The sequence below is a fragment of the Gracilinanus agilis genome, chromosome 4 (genome assembly GCF_016433145.1).
Source record: "Gracilinanus agilis isolate LMUSP501 chromosome 4, AgileGrace, whole genome shotgun sequence".
In the NCBI taxonomy this organism is placed as follows: domain Eukaryota; kingdom Metazoa; phylum Chordata; class Mammalia; order Didelphimorphia; family Didelphidae; genus Gracilinanus; species Gracilinanus agilis.
The window spans coordinates 324,146,139-324,164,891 of record NC_058133.1 but is presented as its reverse complement, the minus strand read 5'-3'; positions in this window follow the sequence as shown (position 1 = coordinate 324,164,891).

The window sequence follows — 18,753 nt, the reverse complement described above, 5'->3', positions numbered from 1 at the left end:
AACGCATGGGTCGGGGTGGACATGATTGAGGGTGTGGACTCGAAACTACCACACCAATGCAACTACCAACAATTTGGAAATTGGTCTTGATCAAGGACACATGACAAAACTAGTGGAAATGCGCAACGGCCATGGGTGGGTGGGGTGCAGGAGGGGGGGTTGAAGGGGATAGAAAGAGCATGAATCATGTAACCATGTTAAAAATGAATATTAATAAATGTTAAAAAAAAAACTCTGACAGGGGTCTAATCACTCAAATATACAAGGAATTAAACCAATTGTATAAAAAATCAAGCCATTCCCCAATTGATAAATGGGCAAGAGACATGAATAGGCAATTTTCAGGTAAAGAAAGCAAAAGTATCAATAAGCACATGAGAAAGCGTTCTAAATCTCTAATAATTAGAGATATGCAAATCAAAACAACTCTGAGGTATCACCTCACACCTAGCAGAATGGCTAAAATGAAGGAAGGGGAGAGTAATGAATGCTAGAGGGGATGTGGCAAAACTGGGACATTAATGCATTGCTGGTGGAGTTGTGAACTGATCCAACCATTCTGGCTGACAATTTGGAACTATGCTCAAAGGGCTATAAAAAAATGCCTGCCCTTTGATCCAGCCATACCATTGTTGGGTTTGTACCCCAAAGAGATAATAGATAAACAGACTTGTATGAAAATATTTATAGCTGTGCTTTTTGTGGTGGCAAAAACCTGGAAAAGGAGGGTATGTCCTTCAATTGGGGAATGGCTGAAAAAATTGTGGTATATGCTGGTGATGGAATACTATTGTGCTCAAAGGAATAATAAACTGGAGGAATTCCATGTGAACTGGAAAGACCTCCAGGAATTGATGCAGAGTGAAAGGAGCAGTGCCAGAAGAACACTGTACACAGAGACTGATATACTATGGTAAAATCGAATGCAATGGACTTCTGTACTAGCAGCAATGCAGTGACACAGGACAGCTCTGAGGGATGTATGGAAAGGAACACTACCCACATTCAGAGGAAGGACTGCAGGAGAGGAAACATAGAAGATAAACAATTGTTTGAACGCATGGGTTGGGGTGGACATGATTGGGGATGTGGACTCGAAACCAACACACCAATGCAACTAACAACAATTTGGAAATAGGTTTTGATCAACGACACAGGATAAAACCAGTGGAAAATGTGCATTGGCTATGGGGGGGGGGTGCGGGGGTGAAGGGGAAAGTAGGAGCATGAATCATGTAACCATGTTAAAAATGAATATTAATAAATGTTTAAAAAATCATAAGAACCACAAGAACTCAAAAGAATTTTTAAGTAGTTGTGGTGATATTAAATTCTGGCCATACTAAGGGCAATAATACTCTTTTTCCACTTTAAATACATATAGTGGGGGAAGTCTAATAATGGAAAATGATTCTATAGATCTATAACAACTCAGAAAGATGATCTCTGAGTTTCCTTTTGCTTCTGCATATCTGAACCTTTTAAATTATTGTTTTTTAAAAATGCAATCTATTTGTGAAATATTCCCTTCTGTTTAGTTGAGTTTGAGTAGTCTCTAATGTTCAAGCACACTGGGCACTAAATCCTCATGACTTTACTTACCTCATGACAAATGAAGACTATTTATTCCACTTTGTAGATCTGTTAGAAAACTGAGGTGAAGAGAAGATAGGTGACTTACCAAAGTATTTGCCAAGCTCCATTTTGCAGTGGAAGAAGAGTTAGACCTGGAGACAGGAAGGCCTGGAGTTCAAATCCAGTCTCAGATACTTTCTAGCTATGTGACCTGGGCAAATCACTTAACCCATGCCTGCCTCAGTTTCCTATTATATAAAATGGGGATAATAGTAGTATTTATCTCCCAGAGTTGTAAGGATAAAGAAAGAACATTTGTAAAGCACTTTGTAAACTGTAAAGTACAATATAAATGCTATCATCATCACCATCATCCTTTGTATTTATTCTGCATCAGAGCCTTCTGCAGATTTTGTGGCTTCCTTACAACTGTACTAGATACATAATAATTGCCAATATAGTTTATAAAGCCTGTGGACTTTCATTTTCAATTCTTGGTCTCTTAGACTGGTTATTATTGAGTCAGGCTGCCCCGTTTGTTTTATCATACTCAAGTCTAATTGAAACTATATAAGTCCTTTCTGACACACCACAAAGAATATAGATTGCACAGATCATAGTCCAGTCTCACTCTCATTTGCATATATATTCTTTCCCTTCAATATATGTTCCTTCAGCTGCTGATTGACTCTTCTCAACTTCTTAGGGAAGTTATACAAAAGAGATTGAATCTATAATGGGGAATGATGCTTTTGATTTCTAAGGAGCCAGAGACTTGAAGCTGGAAGAGTCTGCCTTTGAGATGATTGCATCCTTGTCCTTCATTCATACAATTCAATTTCTCCTTCTTGATTCTCAGTTATCCTCTCTAAATTACAAGCAATGTTTAGTGAGATGAAGCTGAGGTACCAATAAGGCTCATGTGAAATTATATAAGAAAAAAAAGTTTGCCTACATGTGTGATACATGGTGGAAAAATGTGCAAATACCAGGAAACCAGAAAATATAGTGGGTTTGTGTTCAGAGAGAGTATCTAATTTAAAATGAAGCAAAATACTAAAGACACACACACCAAAAAACCTCTGCAGGATGAGAAACAATCTCAATCAATCATCTATCATTCATTTCCTAGCCTTCAGGCAGGGTTATATTTGATCTGTTCTAGCTATTGTCAATCTTCTTTAAAATCTCCACAGAGGGGGAAAAATATGGGCCACTATAGTGGACCCTGTCAATCACCTACCAAAAAAGCCAAAGTCATAAAGCACTTCATGACTTCTTGAGGCATATTCTAACTCAAATACAATATAATCACATCTGTGTTGATTCTCGATGGGGGATGGGAGGGAACTTAATAAGATTAAATTAGAAAAATTCCAAATAATCATATGGTTTTCTTTCCTAAGGAATTTTCATCAATGTAAACCAGAGAAAACCATCTGCTCTTGTTCTGTCCTTTAATATTGTTCAGGCTAGGGGACAGCTAGGTGGCTTAGTGGATCAAGAGCCAGGCCCAAAGGTAGAAAACCCTGGGAACAAATCTGGCCTCAGACTGACCTGCCTAACTATGTGACCCTGGGCAAGTCCCTTAATCTCCATTGCCTAGCCCTTACCACTCTTCTGCTTTGGAACCAATTTGTAGTATTGATTCTAAGATGGAAGGTAAAAGTTTTAAAAATACATTGATCAGGCTATCACTGAACATTTAATTGCCTGCTGTATGTCTTTATTCTTCATAGACTTAAGTAAAGCCTACTATAGAAGTAATCAAAGCCAGTGAAGAGAATATGCACTGGGAGAGTAGACATTTAGGTTCATTTTGTCAATGACCTTCATTTATATCATTAGTTTCAAAGGATAGTATATCATAAAGTCATAGATTTAGATCTAGAAAAGTTCCTAGAGGTCATTAACTATAACTTCCACATTTTATTGAAGACAAAAGGAGAGATTTAGGGAAAGTGAGAAAGGTAGGACATTGTAGTCAAAGAGTAGAATTTCAAAGTTCTGAGTTTCATGGGAGGTAAACTTCAAAGGCTGACTGAACTCAGTTATATCCGTGTATAATAGAGATACATGGATAAATAAGTTCCTGGAGTTAAGAGCTGGAAGAATGGAGAAGCAAAGTCATCCAAGGGGTTCTCTATGTGAATAATGACATCCTGAGTGATGGCTGGGGATATGGCAGAGAAGAAGACAAAAAGCTAAGAACTTATTGAAAAAATTGGGAGAATAACCTCCACTCTGGTGGAGGAAAAGAATAGGAATATGGAAAAGATAGTACAAATAGAATGAGTGAAGCTTGTGTGTGGAATGGCCATAGAAACATCAAAAGTATAAAGGAAATGGTCAAATAGAGTTCAAGGACTAGGACCTCGATTTTCCTAAACTCTTGAGTTCAGTATAGGGGGGTAGAGAAAAATCATGAGCATAGAGGGTTGCTAGCGATGTGTTACCTTTAGGGAAGAGCCAAACTTTTGCTAAATGGCTAAGTGGAAGGAATGCCAATTGAAAAGTTCAAGGTTATAAAGGAATTTTTTTCATTCAAAGTATTTTATTTTCCCAGTCACATATGTAATGATAATTTTCACTACATGTTTTCTGAAATCATAAGATCTGAATTGTATACCTTCTTTCTTTCCCTCCCCCCTCTCAGAGATGGAAGGCAATTTGATCAGGGTTATACATGCATATAATGGAATTTGTTTACAGTGGTGCTAACATTCCAAAAGGAAGGGCATAATAAACTAGATCATAGGTGCTCTGGATGGGAATAAGCTTCAGGTATAGTAAGGATGATGGGAATAGGTTGACTATTTTTTCTTTTTTTAATATATTTTTCTTTATTTCATTACCATCTTCATTTCTTTATTTCATTTCTAATTACATGTACATTTATTAACATTCATTTTTAAAATTTTTGAGTTCCATATTCTCTCCCTCTCATCTATTGAGAAGATAAACAATATATTATATATATTATACATGTGAAGTCATGCAAATCATTTTTCCCATATTAGCCATGTTGCAAAAAAAAAAAAACATTCACACAAACAGGAATAATATAGTAAAAAAAATGCTTGTATCTGTATTCCAAGTTCATCAATTCTCTCTCTGGAGATGGATAGCTTTTTTCACTATGCATTTTTTGGAATTACCTTGGACCCTTGTCTTTCATGGCTGTTCATCCTTACACTATCACCATTAGTATGGACAATGTTTTCCTGATACTTCTTACTTCATTTTGTATTGGTTCGCATAAAGAGTTGACTCTTTGTTAAGGCGTAGTATAATCAGGCTGCTTGTACCTCAGGTGGCGAGACTGGATGACTGAGTATAGACCCAAATAAATTTGAAATAGATTTGTATGGCTTACTTACTTCATTGGTAGAATTTCAAAATTCTATTTAGTAAGTATTTATTAATCACCAACTATGTCGATAAGCACTTATTAAGCACCTTTTATGTGCTATGACTTGTGCTAGCTGCTGAGGAGAAAAGCAAAGCCAAAAAAAATGCTCCTAATTTCACTGAGCACATGGAATTAATAGTGGATGCAACATGTCAGCGTGTATCAAATAGATATAGGATAAATATGTGGCAAGCATTATACTAGGCACTAGGAATATGAAGACAAAAATTGAAAACAATCCCTGCCCTTAATGAACTTCCATTTTTTGGGGGGAAAGCAACATGTATATAGATAAATACAAAATATATACAAAGAAAATAGAAAGTGATTTGGAGTAGAAGCAGAGATTGTAAAAATGAAACCAAAAGACCTCAGGACATCACTGAATGCATCACATAGGAAGTTACCTTTGAGCTGAGCCTTGAGAAGTAGGGATTCAAAATAGCACAGGTGAGGAGGAAGATAAGCATTCCAGGCATGGAAGAGTATCCGAAGCAAAGAAATGAAAGTGAGAGACGGAATGTTATGTGTGAGGAACAGAAAGAATTTCAATATGTCTAGAATGTAGCGTGTATGAGTGTATTGTGAAATAAATTTGGGAGAATAGGGCTGGGGCCAGATTGTAAATTCCAAAATTTTGATTTTAAATTCCTAAAAGAAGAGGTTTTTTTTTTTTTTTATCTCTCTGAAGCTTCTTTAGCAAGAGACATCATATGGTTAGACTTTGCTTTAGGAATGTCTATTTGATATCTCTCTGGAGTTTGGATTAGAGAGGAGAGATGGAAGCATGGATTCCAGTAAGGAATTATTACAGAGGATTATAACGAAGGAGTTACACTGTTCATCTGACCCAGAGTTTGAGATAGAACAAAGCTGGATGTGTATCTGCAACCTGTTAGCTCTCTATTAATATGAATAAACAGCCACTTTTGTGCCAGGTTCTTAACATTTTATAGAATTAGGCTTATAGTAGATATTCATGACTCTTCTGAATGCAGTTAATGATTCAAAAAAAAAAAAGTTCCTTTGTCAGACAAATAGGGAAGTTTTAGCATGATGACGCTGGGACATCGCTTAGAAAAATGCCTTCTGGTAACCTTTTACCATTGGGATTGTCACAAACTCCATGAGTCATTTTATACTTACCAAAGGAGGGTACATGCATCTAAGAGATCCCCAAGGTCCTGGAGGGAACCTGATTGGGGGTTTGCATCCTGATTTGGAAGACACCCCAACAATAAATAAAGGATTACTGTTTCTTATCAGAAGTTAAATGACTACTATGGTCTTTTCTGTTTAAAAAGGGTGTTCCTTTCCTCATAGGATCTCTTCTAAAAGGTCAGTGACATTTTAATTGTGCTATCTGGAAGGTGGCTCTTTCCCAACAAAATAGAAATTGAGCACCTGGGTTCCAGATGTAAGTAAGATAGCTTTCAGATTTTCAAACATATGTGAAATGATTTGGCAGGCGATATCCCGGTTCATTTCCTGCTGGCCAGGGTATGTCATTCAAGGTGAGAGAATTAGGATTTGTTAGGCCATCTCTTGACCTCTCTGGTAAGATGTAAATATAAATTTGGATAAGAACTTCCTACAGAATGAATTCAGAGAATGGTACTAATTAGATGCCTCAATTCTCTGGCATATAAAAAAAAGTTATCAGTCTGTGTAAACTTTTCTGTGGGAGAGATTATAAAGACATGTGCCTTGATTTACTGAATCTCATTATCCATTCTCCAGAACACTGAAGCCTGCAGAGAATCTTTTTGCATAGCAAGAATTTCTATCTAACCAAAAGAGGTGCCCCATTACTCTGAGGAATTCTCTTGGACATGTAGACTCATGTCTCTCATTTGAACTCATCCTCAACCCAATTCTCTTATTGACTTGATGAGCAAGACTGTAAATCTACTACAGTAGCCATTGAATTTGATAAACTTCTTAAAGTATTTACATAGATATAAAACCAAAAATGAGTCTGTCTGAGTCCATAAAGAACTTATATTCTACTGAGAGGGTGTGACATATAGGACTGGACCTGTGATTTCATTAGTTTAGGGAACTTCCAAATGAGAACACACCCTCTACCATTGAAACTTATAGCCATAGGAAGTTGCCTGAGGGTACTGAGAAATTAATTGACTTGCTAAGGTTGTGTCAGAGGTATGATTTGAACTCAAGACACCCAGCTCCAAGGACATACTGCTTCTGATTGGTACAAAACAGTAAGTTTATAGTAAGATATACAAAGTTATTTCCAAAGACAGAGGAGATTAGCAACTGTTGGGAAAAAAAGTCTCCATGTTGTATTTGTTCATCTGTGGTGCTTGCAGATCCATTTCATAGATGCAAGATAATTTATGCTATAAAGAACAGAAGAGTAGTCTTTAGTGTTTATAAACTTGTTTACTTCACCTACAGTATGCTTAAAAGTATGACAATTGACTTGGAAGGTTAAGAGATGAATTGGAAATTTAGGCCATGAAGGTGCTTAATGGTCCCTTTATTTTAATTTTGTAATATGGTCCCTTAGGGACCAATGGTCATATGTCTGGAAAAGTGAGATTCTTGACTCTAAGAAATTTCAAATTAATGTTTTTCAGAGCTCAGTCAAAGTTAGACCCTATATTTATTAGAACAGGCCCAATAAATTTGAAGTTAATTATGGAATGATGGAATGAGTCAGACCCTCTTCTGATCTTCCTTTTTTTTTTTTCCTCAACAAATTACAATGTTCAAAGATCCCAAGGTGTAGATAGGAAAGTAAAAGATATCACTTTCTTTCCCCACTAGTGAATCCCTAATATCCCTGGGAAGCAAGAAAAATTGCTGAAACACCACTGAGACATGTCAGAGCTCATACTTTCCCTTGTGTAAAAAGGGAAAGCTGACAAATTGAGACATAGAAGATTAGCATATTCAGAGTCATTGACTGGTATATTCATTTGTCAGTGATGGGAATAGATGGGAGAATATGAGAATCTGCAGGAAGATCATTGGTCTTAAAGCCAGAAGACATTGGTTCAAGTGCCTAAAAAGCTATGGAGACCCAGGCAAGTTATTTAAATTTTCTGTTTCCCAGATTTCCTCGTGCATAATATAGAGATGCTAATAACACTAGCTACCTTCCATGGATATTGTCTAGAAAACACTTTGTCCAGCTTTAAGTGACATCAAGATATGTTATTATTATTGTTCAACAATATCTAATCTCTTGCTATAATCTCTAAAGTAGTTAGTATGTTTGGGATGGTTAAGCTGGAGAGGCAGGGTTTGGGACTGACTTTCTAGATTACAAAGGAATAGGACAGAGCTAAAATAGGGACTGAGATTATGTTTTCAATCCAGCAGTTAACACTTCAGATCTTCACATATACTTCCTGAGCTAGATAAAGGCATTCTACTTGAGTATGTTGTTCTTATTGGTTGACAATAACACAAAGGTAGGTATGTAGTCAATATCACTTTCTTCCCACACATTCAGACAGCTACACTAATTCTTCTAGAAATAACTATTGAATATCTTTTGGACCAACAAATATTTTCATAGTCCAGTTTATTTTTCTAATCTCTTTGCATAATGGAGATATTCTTGCTTCTTCACATTGCAATTTGTGGGGGGACAGTAAAGAAATTCACTTACCTAATACCTAGAGTTAATAGGTCCCTTTTATTCCAAGCCTACCTGTTTCACTCTGATAAGATAAAAAAGCCAAAATGACGCATGTTGTTTATCTGGTATCTATAAAAAGACTACATGATAGTTGTTGGTGAGACCAAGAGAATATTGTCAACAATGTAATAACACTCAAACTTGGTGCCTCCCACTTTATTTCCTGATAACTTTGTAAATGATTCTCTGCTATCTTATTGTATGACACATACCTCTAAGTTTCTTTCAGGGGGAAATCCATCTGTCTTAAAGGGAATTCAACGTGAGTTTCTTGTTTACAGGTGTTGTATGTGGATGATGCTTTGTAGTTTCATTCCTGCCTTCTGAGTCTAACCAATAAATTTTGTAACCTCTTTGCAAGAGCCAAAGGGTTACAAGAGGTTAAAGTGGAGTTAGACATAGTTAACTGAGCACTTATCTTATTTCTGCTGGATCTCCTTTATTAATCCAATTGTAACAGTTTATGAGAATAAATGATATTTATTTAGCACTACAAGCATTGAAAAAACACTTTAGATGCATTACTCCATTTGAGTATCACAATGTACCTGTGAGGTAAGTACTTTAATTATAATTGATTGTCCAAATTCTATTAATTAAAAAAAATGAGCCATGGTCACAGAGCTAGTAAGCATCAAAGGTATAATTAGAACCCAGGATCGTGGATTTCAGGAAGACAGGTTCAAAGCCTATTGAACAATTATTCACTATGTGACCCTGGGCAAGTTATTTATTTTGATTATGTCTTCTCCTCCTCCTCCTCCTCCTCTTTCTCTTCCTCCTTTTCTTTCTTCTTCCTCTTCTTCTTTCTCTTCCTCTTCATGTCTCTCTTTCTTATTCTCCTCTTGATCCTCCTTTTCCTACTTCTTTCTCTTTCTCTCTCTTCTCATTTCTGCATTTAAATCCAACATTCTACTACTCCATATAGTATTTCATGCCAGTATTGTCTAACTACTTATGGTCATTGTGCTCCTGAGAACAGGGTGACAAGTCGTAATATTGCCTTTGCCATACTGAAAGAGAAACAGAGATTGTTTTCCTCTCCCAGGTGAGATTCTGGCATATCTATGACATAATGGATAATTGGAAACTGGGTCAAAGGCTTCCTAGAAGTCTCTGACACTGAAGCTCATACATTAACCAATAGGCAAATGATTTTTCAAATCTATCCCTGGAAAATCCCAAGATTTGTCAAAATACTGGTAGGGCACCCTGAAAGGCAAAAGTATGCATGTTTTCTCTCTCCTATCCTCAAACTCTCCCCTGATGATCAGGCGGGGTTTGGTGTAGGTCAAGAAAACAAGATCATCCAAGTTTGATAATCACTATAGATGGTACAATATATTCCCTCTTAAGTTTGCTTGCAAAAAGCAGTAACATCTTTTGTATTCTTTTAAAGTTTTAGCAGACATAATTAAATTCAAATTAAATTATTATTATTCAAATAATAATTTAAACATCAAGGTCATTCTAGGTACAATATGATGTAATGTAGGATATTAAACAGTAAGAAACTGAAATTGTAGTCAGGAAAACCTGATTTCAAACCTGCCTCAGACTCTTATTAGGTGTGTAGCCACGGACAAGTCATAATCTCCTTGGCTAATTTTTTCCTCATCTGTAAAATAACAGGGCAAGAATTCACATTCTCTAAAATCCCTTCCAGATCTATATCTATGATCATAAGATCTTTGTATTATAGGCAATTACTGAATAGTCTGAGTCGAATTATATCAGTCCACATATCTATGCTTCTATCTTTCAAATATCTGTATAAGAATCATCTACATATATACCAAAGCTAGCTATGATGAAGGCAACAGGCAAACTTTTGCAAACAATGTTCTGCAGCAGACTTCCTCTTGATCATCTAAATTCAAGAGATACAAATTGAGAAGACAATTGGGAATATACTCAGAAAAGCATAGGTATGGGCTATACATGGTTAGAAATGTAAAATTTGCATTTAGGCATTCCTGAAGCTATGAAACTTAAGAAAAGTGAAATGATTTTGTAGTAAAAAGAAAAAAATTTGAGATCACATAGAGCTTTCAATAAATCCCAGCTTCTCTATGCAACAGAAGCCCATCTTTTTACACCAATATTCTTCTAATGAAAACCTCTGTCCACAAATCATGAAATACAATCATCTCTTTTGTACATGGGATCATAGGCCCAGATATCTGGAAAGGACCTTAGAGGCTATCTATTCCAAATCCTTCATTCTACAAAAAAAAAAAAAAAAAAAAAAAAAAAAAAAAGGAAAATAAAGGGAGAAGGTGATTGAGCTAAGGTCTCACAGGAAGTTAGTGTTAGGTGGGATTGAAACTTAGGTGCCCTTTCCATTGTAGCATCTCCAAAAAATAAAAATTTCAGGATACTCAAAGGACAATGAAAGGAAGCATGGTGGGCATTAAAAAGATGTCATGCTTTGCAACTTATCTTTCATGGGAGATCAGGCTTAAAGAGTAAATTAAGTGAATTGTCCATGGTCACACAGCTAATAACAGACAGAGGAACAATTTTAACCCAGGTCTTCCTAATGCCAACCCTTCTTTTTATCATGCTTTGTTGTGTTGCTCATACAAAGTTGAAGACTATTGCTAAAGCACCTTATCACCAAAGACAAATTGTGAGTCAAAACAGCATACGAATAACAATAAAGAGATGTGTGAATAGAAAAGGAAGTTGGCTGTTGGTAGAGAAATTAAGTAATCAATCAACAAGCATTTATTAAGCACCTGCTATGGGTTGTGCACTGGGCATTGCGGATTAAAAAAACAAACAAACAAACAAACAAACTTAAGCCCTTACCTTCTGTCTTAGACTCAATACTATATATTGGTTCTAAGGCAGAAGAGTGGTAAGGATAGGCAATGGGGGTCAAATGACTTGCCCAGGGTCACACAGCTAGGAAGTGTCTGAGGCCAGATTTGAACTCTGGACCTCCCCTCTCTAGGCCTAGCTCTCAATCCACTGATCCACCCAGCTGCCCCTTTTTGAATTAAATTTGACAAAAATGATAGGTGGGAGCAGCTAAGTATTTCATTAGTAGATTGCTAGCCTGGAGTCAGGAGGACTTGGATTCAAATCTGACATCAGATAACTTCCTGTGTGATCCTGGGCAAGTCACTTAACCCCATTTTCCTAACCTTTGTTCTCCTGTCTTAGAATTGTTACTAAGAAGGAAAGTAAGGTTTTAAAAAATGAGAAGTGCTTTCCTATTTCTCATGTATATTCAAGAGACCTAGGGGAAAAGCTGTAAAGCAAATTGGACAGATCAGCCCACCCTTATGAAGGAGGATGTATTCAGGGATATGAACGAGAGTGGAGCAGGATGAGAATAGATCAATGGACAGACATTTATTTGGCTCTTATCAGGTGCCCAGCATTGCTAGGTTTTGGAGATTAGAAGGCAAAAACCAGAATTCCTACTTTCAAGGAGCATAATGAAGGCTTTGGACCTGAACCATACACGCTGATAAAAACCTAGATCCACTGAAGCGCACAAGAAGATAAATATAATGTGGAGAGAACATTAACATTGGGCTGCTTTACTGATTCACAGAAGCTGAAGGTTTATTGTAAAATAGGAAAGCATTTCTATTTAGAACAAATATATACGTGTATGTGTGTGTGTGTTTAGTGACAGACTTTTCTATTGCATGCTTCTCCTTTGGTTTTCTTTCTTAAAACACCACCCCTCGCCTTTTTCCCTTTGTGGTGGTGGATGGCAAGCCTTAGTGTTTGTTTTGGTTTACAGGGCTTAGATAAAGGTTAAACCAGGAAACCAAATAACCAGCCCTGTTGCTTAGCAAGCCAATGGCCCGGCTAGATGTTCCTGGTATTGCCAGGCCTCCCTGATTCTTCGTGGATTCAGATCTCCTGCCTTTTTCCTCGTTGTTCTGTGTGTGGCTGGTTCCCACAGTACTCTGGGGCTCAAGGATCAGGCCTCTAATCAAATCCAAATCAACTCTCTCAGTGAAGTGATTTTATGACTTCCAAAGGTCACATGAATTAAGAGCTTGGCCCAGGTTTTTATGTGGAAAATAGTGATAGAATTTGAAAGGTCATATATTTTTCTAACTAGTCCCTGCACATAAAATGGACTTTTATGGGCTCTATTATGCAGGCAGTGTGACCCAGGGAACTAGGTCCAGGTCTGGGAGTTACATAAGCCTAGAGTTCCAAAGCAAAAAAAAAAAAAAAAGAAGAAGAAGAAGAAGAAAAAAAAAAGAAAAAAAAAGAAGCTATAACTTCCTGGCGGGTTTACTGGGAAGAATTGGAGCACAGGCAACTCAATTTCCTTTCCTTCAGGGAGGGCCATCACAGAGAGTGATTGTGCTGTGGGATTACTGATTAATGGGTGTAAAGTACCTTGAAATATAAAGTGTTATATAAATGCTTACTAATGATAATTATGTATACAGTGTACTTAATTGAAACAAGTCCTCCAGGGCACCAAGACATTTTTACAATAGATGAATTATTTCCCACAAAGCCTCTTTACTTTCTTTAAGAGAGCTGGGATATCATTTAAATGTCCAAAAGGATTAAAAGATATTTTGTATTGGATCCTTGGTCCTTTCTTCTTTTTTTTTTTTAAATTACTAAGTGAGTAATTTAAGAAATATTTATGCAGGGGGCACTTGAGTAGCTGGTTGGATTGAGAGCCAAGCCTAGAGATGGGAGGTCCTGGGTTCAAATGTGGCCTCGCCTGGCCCTTACCACTCTTCTGCCTTAGAATCAATACACAGCATTGATTCTAAGGTGGAAGGCAAGGGTTTAAAAAAGGAAAGAATTATTTATGCACTTAGAGCTATGCTGAGGTGCTACTAGAACATCTGCCCACACAAATCAGATGCCTTTCTCTGTTCATCTATGATCATTTCTTTTATACTTATACTATAATTTAATATACTATATTATAATATACTATATTAATATATACTATAATATAAATATACTATATTTATATCCCAAATTAAGATGAGAACATGCCTATTTAAAAATTATTATTACTATTTAGACACAGCATGACACAATGATTTGCTTAGCATTGGGGTCAGGGTCATAGATCCTACATTTGGAGCTGGGAGAGACTTTAGAAGTCATCCTACCTTTTTAAAGATGAAAAATATCAATCTGGAAGTAGAAGGGAATTTAAAGACCATTTAATCTAATCCCTTCATTTTTTAAAATTATAAAGACATTTTATTTAACCAATTACAGGTAATAACAAATTTCCTCATAAGTTTTCCAAAGTTAGATGATTCAGATTGTCTCCCTTCCTCCTTTCTCTTCCCCTCCTGGACCAGTCCCCTCATTTTACAGATATGGAAACTGGGATCTACAGAGATTAAGTGACTCATACAGATTAGTGTCAGAGTAGGGAGTTAAGCCTGGGTTTCTCTATCTTCAGAAATGGGATTATTTCTTTCCTAAACTCACATAATCAGTGATCTAGCATGCAAACTTAAATCTTCTAATTCCAACTCTAGCACCTTGTTAAGAAAACATATTGGCAGGTAGCTAGGCAGCTCAGTGGATTGAAACACATGCCTAGAGACTGGAGGAGTCCTGGGTTCAAATCTGGCCTCAGACACTTAAAGCTGTGTCACCCTGTCCAAGTCACTTAGCCTCCACTGTCTAGCCCTTATCACATTTCTGCCTGGGAACCAATGCACAGTATTGATTCTAAGATGGAAAGTAGGGGTTAAAGTAGAAAAAAAGAAAGTATATCACCTGGAAGCCACAATCTATTTCAGAAAATAGAAACCAAGATCAGGCTAGGCTTCCCTAAATACAAGGACTAAATTTATAGAATCACATATTTTTTCAATCAATTAACATTATTAGGTGCCTATTGAGTTCCAGGTACTATTGGAAGAGATCTTATAGACCCTCTAGTCCAACCTACCTAATATTATATATGAGGAAATTGAAGTCCGGAGGGGAGAAATAACACATCCAGGTTACAAAGCAAGTGATAGGCAGAACTGGGATTAGAACCTTGATCCTCAAATTCTAGTGCACTGCTCTTGAAGATCTGGGTTTGAATTTGCCCCAGACACTTACTACCAGTGTACTTCTGGGCAAGATGCTCAACCTCAACTGCCTCCAGAGATTCCCTAGAGCTTATCTACTAAGCTCTAGATAGGTTAGATAAGTTGTCCCTTGCTCTTTGGAGGAAGTTCCTCTCTAAGGAGTCATGGAACAATCACAGATCTTCTCCACTCCCTGAATTGTGAATAGAATCCTCGGCGCAAGAGTTGTTTTTCATCTTTTATACTCCTTTGTGAAACTAAAAGCATGTTTAAATGGATTTCTTTTTGTTCACAGCGGTGATCCATGGTGTGTGCTTTTGGTCTATGTGAAAACCGAGATGGGAAGATTGTGAAGAATACAATACACTGATCTTTAAAGACAAACACAGACACTGGACCACAGCTCTCTTAAGGTTTCCAAGGTTTTTATCATTTAACATGCAACATTTCTATGCAACATTAGCTTGGCAAACAGCTCTTCAGACTAGCTTATGATTAACAAGAATGTAGCATTTTATTGATTCCCCATTGCAAATGGATCCCACTTCTTTGTCCATGAGAACAGGTACATTTAAGCAAGAAACTAAACAGATGTTTGCATTTGTAGAGTGTTGGGGGTGGAGAGGGGTAGGAAGGAGGAAAGACATTGCAAATAGTTACTTGTTCTGCCCTTTGAGCCACACGTTTTCTGCTACTTGGCGGTGCTTGGTGAACTCTTGATTTTATTGTTCCTGGAAACAACTTTTAAGCCATGAGGGTCAGCATGTACAGGAGACACTGATCTGGGCAATTTTACTCCATCTATTTTGGGATTAATTGGATTGAACAAAACAGCTAACAGGTATCAACCAACTTGTGACCAAATAAGCCTCCCAGAATTATTAGTGTCTTTATGGCCTAAATTCTATGGAGCACAGGGAAGTTTCTTGGAAAATAGAGTGGACCAAGTTATGGTTTTTTTCCTTTGTCTCATTATTATTCATGCATATTTTAGGATTACACTTAATTATAATGAATGAGTATGTTTTTGCTTTCCATGGATTTTATTTTCAAGTGGAAGGCCAAAGGACCATAGCCTAACTTCAGGTCTATAAGCTATTCAGCCATATTCTCATCTTGGGGAACAGAGATTCTCTTCTATGCCCTGTTGATTCATAAGATGAAATGGATCTCTTTCTTCTTATCCCTCTCTCAATCATCAGAAGAGCTATCACTTTTATACCATAGTCTACCAAAACTACAGACAGCCTTAATGCAAGTAAATAAGCATGGGCTTTCCCCTTTGCAAATCTATTTGGCCATTTGATGAGAATATTGTTATTATTGTTGTGTTTTGCCTTTCCTTGACTCTTGGTTCTTCTATGAAGTGCTCCTTTCCAAGGCTACCAAACTCAGCTTTATGCGGGAAGCTACCACATTGTGCTATTTTCTAAGTACCAGTGTCCATCCATAGGAAGGGTTTTCTCTTCTACTGTCCCAACAATAGATAATAATAATTTTAAAAAAAAGCTATCCTGAAGTGAAATGGGATCTCTTAGGAGGTAGAGGATTCCACTCTAACAAGTCTTTAAGGAAAAATAGAAGACTCACTTAACAAGTATGTCATAAAAGGGGTTCTTTTTCAAGTATCGATAGACTTGATGAACTCTAAGAGTCTGGGATTCTACCCAGTAAAATTTCTTTACTCCTCCTGACAATACTTCTCTCTCTCTTCTCTCTTGCTCTTTTAAACTTCTTCAGTGTAGCAGAATAAAATGAATTAAAATTTACTAAAAAGCTCCATTTATTTGTCTATAAAATTTGGTTTGTTTTTTTTTTTCAAAGAAAAGAGGTTTGTGGGCAAATACTTTAACTTTAGTTAATAGTAAAGTTTAACGTGAGTTTTCCCAGGTTAATTTTAGAGATATAAATATAGGGCTTAGATCTCACTTTATTAAGATCTACTATATTTCAGTACTCAGAACATATGATTTCATCAGCATAAAGAATTCCCTTCACTAATGGCGATTCCAGCTCAATTACGATTTAGTAGTTACTGTACCTTGAAGGAGCTTTAGAATTTCTACTCTGAGTCTGAACCAGCAGGATTGGTGAGTCTACATTATATCTTGCTGGCTCCAGGCCTGACTGATGTTATCATTTTACCCCAGGCAATTTCTGACATGCCAGCATGGATACCTCCTCTTTTTTCATCTCCTGTCTCTGGGAATTGTAACATGATCAAGAGAACCCCTGCTCCTAAAAGTGAATGGGTATGTGTATACTGTAAAGGTGAATTACCAGAGAAGTTAACTAAATATTATCTGTGGGCTCACAATGGGGTGTGAGAGTGACAGGAATGACAGATGACGGGACCAAACAAGGTAGGGAGGCCAGGTTTAAGTACTAGGAGGTAACTGTTAACAGAAAATGGCAGTTAGGCTCCAATAGTCACTCAGCCCACCTAGGCAAGGGCCTATGGAACCAGCAGGCGAAAGGCAAAGGTTTATAACAGTTTAATTGAGGGAAACAATAATAAAGGATGGGAAGAAGGGATTCTACTCTTACAAGCTAAGGGCAAACCACAGGGTCAAGGGAGGGACTTATCTACATTAATCTAAGACCTAAGCCAGGCAGGGCCCAGAGAATAACAGTACTGGAGTGGGAATCCTCACAGTAGAGTCCAGAGATGGTTTCAGGGTGCCAGGAACCAACTCCTCCAGAACTGATGGTCCAAAGTAGCCCAGTAGGGAGAGGAAGATCACTCAGTGCTGTCATGCAGGATAGATGTTCTCTGCTTCCAACCTTCACCACACTCCAGGATCCCAGGGAATCAGGGTGCAACTCCACTAGCTCTGAGGTCTCCCAGGGAATCAGTTACTGCTTGTCCCAACCACCATGGAGTCCTCAGAGAGTGCAAGCCACTTCCTGCTTGCCCATTCCATGTGGAACTCTCCAGCCCTTCCTGCTAGGTCTAATACTAGTAATAAGCTAATAACTAAATAATAATCTTCCTCACAATATACACATACACATGTGTGTGTACACATGTGTATATACACACATGTGCATGTGTAGACACATATACCTATATACACATACACATTTAAACTCTCTACTCTCCTATGGCCCCCTCACCATCCATGTAACATTTCTGTTCAAAGTGCACCTTCATGGCCACTATACTGCTATAACTTCCCTATTTGAATGAAAGCTTCTTGAGGGAAGTGACTGTCTTACTTTTTATAATTGTGTCACCAGCCCTCAATATAGTACATGACACATAGTGAACATTTCATGAATAGTTTTCATTCATTTATTTGTTCATATGTGTGTAAGAGAATATTATTGCCACGTGGAATTATGAATATGAAGAATTCATGGAAACTTAAAAGGATTTATGTGAACTGTTACCATGCAAAGAAAGTAGAACTAGGAGAATCATTTAGATGATGATTACACTAAAAGAAAGTAAAAGAATGTTGAAAACTATAAAAAAATTATCAGTGCAGTGACTGATTTTGACCTCAGAGAACTCATAGAGAAATATGTCTCCCTCCTGTCAGCAATGATAATGAAGTATTTGTATAAAATAATGCATAAGTTGTCAGATAACCAGTTTATTGATATTTTTTAAAACAATATTTCATTGTTACAGGTAAAAACCTTATTAGAGGAGAAATTAGGAAGTGGTAACTTCTAAAAAAAATCAAGAAACATTTTTTTAAAGTATAGAGAAAGAAAAAAGTCACATCTATAAAGTCTTAAGGAATGCCAGAAAGAAGAACCAGGAAGAAAGACAGGAGTTAGATAAAACAGGAAAAATATAACAATAGCAAATTTTATTAAAAACCAGATGTGGTTTTATTGGAATAGGGAGCTCCTGGGAAAGAATTCTTTCTACCAATGAAAATCTATACCGACTTTTAAGTTTACAATCTTAGAGAGTTGTCTGAGGGCAATGAAAGGTTAGATGACTTGCCTAGGTCACAGAGCCAGTTTTTAAATCTAGGGCTTCCTTATTCTGAAGTCGGCTTTCTACTCACTGTGCTTTGTGGGTTATTTAT